Genomic DNA, 2,151 nt, shown 5'->3' with positions numbered 1-2,151 from the left:
AGTGTCACCACCCCACAGCCGGAATACTTAGTGATCCACTGCACTCTAAACCCAACTGTTCTGGACACTCGCTTGCCATAATTTTTCATGATGGCAAAATATTTTGCACAATTTGCGACAATTACGCGATGCGCGTGATAAATAATGTGCTGGTCATAAAACATTTACAATTTTATTTATTTTGATTTCTCATAAGTAAATATGCATACGTACATGCTGTTTTGTGTTGTGCACCAGCTTGTTCTTGCCACACGCAGCCATGCGACACTTTTTGTTGTTTTACACGGGCAAACGACCACGCGTAATGTTGACACTTGAACTGCAATGGTATTGTCTGGCTACAGAATTACAAACACATGTGCATATGCGTTCTTACCCTGCAGGAAAATCCAACTTAGTAACGATTGGTTTGGTTCTGGTGAACTGCATAGATGATGGAGCATTTAATAAGGCGGGAAGATTTTGGCAGACTGAACTGGTAAAGGGCAACACCGGTGGTTACTGAAAACTTCTTGCGTCTTTCCCCTGCTTCTTTTGATTATTCACTCTAAGGCGCCTTGGTGGCATTTATCCGATGATGCTAAAATGTGTGGAGTCAAGGTAATTAGAGCTGTGATAAGAAACTTTAAGGCTTGTATGGCTTTAAGCCATATTTCGACTCTATGAAAAAAATTTAGGGTTATCTTCATTACAAAACCAAGATAGGATGATTATGGGCTAGTTGAAAACTTCTAACAAGGATTCAAGGTGCTGGAAGCAGGTGGGTGCTCAATGAGTATCTTTGCTTATGTTGTGGGACTTTTCACAAAGCTATCTAAAATTCGGAATAAATGAGTTTGGGTATCTCGTTATACTGGGTAAGGTTGGAAGAAAATGTATACCATCCTCCCTCATATTGGATAGTAAGTAAGGCGAAAATAAATTATCTGGAAGTTGCCCGAGATAAGTGACTGAAGTTAATAACTTATGATGAGTTGAAGCTCCAGCGCGCACTAAAAGACATGCGAGTTTTATTCGAGGTCGACATCAATCTGATCATCGCATATTCTGCTAGCAATGATGGCGTTGTTTATGTCTATAGGCGCTAAAAGCGAGATATGGAATGCCCTTGTTGCCTCAAACGCGCTGATTTACTTGCTTATAGTAAATCCAGGAAAAGGTACAATAAACTTTATTCGGCACAGTTGCATGGAAAATTTGGCAGGCAGATATAGGAAGGAAAAAAACAAATTTCCTGAAAAAATACGCTATCTGATGATTTTTTACACTGAGTAGTTATAGTTACATTATTTAGCTATAAATCTTGTGTTGAGAGAAATATATTTATTCTTCATATTTAGCTGAATTTTTGCTGATTGTACTATACAAATTTGTGAATTATACGGTGAAAATATTGGCCACTTAGATGTTTGTTGACTCAGAACAAATTAGCGAAACTTTGTTGGAAAGTTCCAATGCATCCACCGTATATTCTCGACCTTGCGCCGTCTGACTAGAATCAGAATTCCGCCAGCAGAGAACTGGTTAAAATCGATGAAAGAAAGTTTGAAATTAGAATAGAATAATGGATACAGCCAGACACTATTTTAGGGGACCCGTTGAAACCTTACGAGCTCCCGCTGGCATCTTAAGCATAACTACAAATTCTTTGCTTTAATTAAGGTAGGGTAATGGAAAGTTTGCGAAAACTGTCTAGGGTCTACATTCACGGCCAAGCTAGCTGAAGTTATTGAAGCCCGCTTGTGTTTTCTCAAAAGATTTTCAGTAGAACAAGCTTCATGTACTATGACTAGCGGAACACTGTGTTGTTCAATATGAAGAACTGGCTGACGAATTGCCGAACTGTGAGTCTTTTGAGCATGCTGTAGGTCAAACCACCTTCTTAATAAGACTAATAATAACCGCTGGTTCAGTACTGATACTTGCACAACAACTAAGCATTTCCTGAAAAGTTCATATTAGGCCATAAACCATAAGGATTATATATAGTCATCATAGGTATCGTCGACGACCCATTGTGCACATGCATCTTGCTTGGAAAACGAGGATTGCTCAAAGTATTTTCTCTATAACTGTCGACCGTTTATTAGACTGAGGTAGCGAATTTTTGGGCCAGAAAAATGGACGACATACAAAGCAAATCAGTAATTT

This window comes from Rhagoletis pomonella, unplaced genomic scaffold (genome assembly GCF_013731165.1).
Source record: "Rhagoletis pomonella isolate Grant_MI unplaced genomic scaffold, Rhpom_1.0 Rhpom_scaffold_01998, whole genome shotgun sequence".
Lineage (NCBI taxonomy): Eukaryota > Metazoa > Arthropoda > Insecta > Diptera > Tephritidae > Rhagoletis > Rhagoletis pomonella.
Note: the sequence above shows the minus strand (reverse complement) of the source record.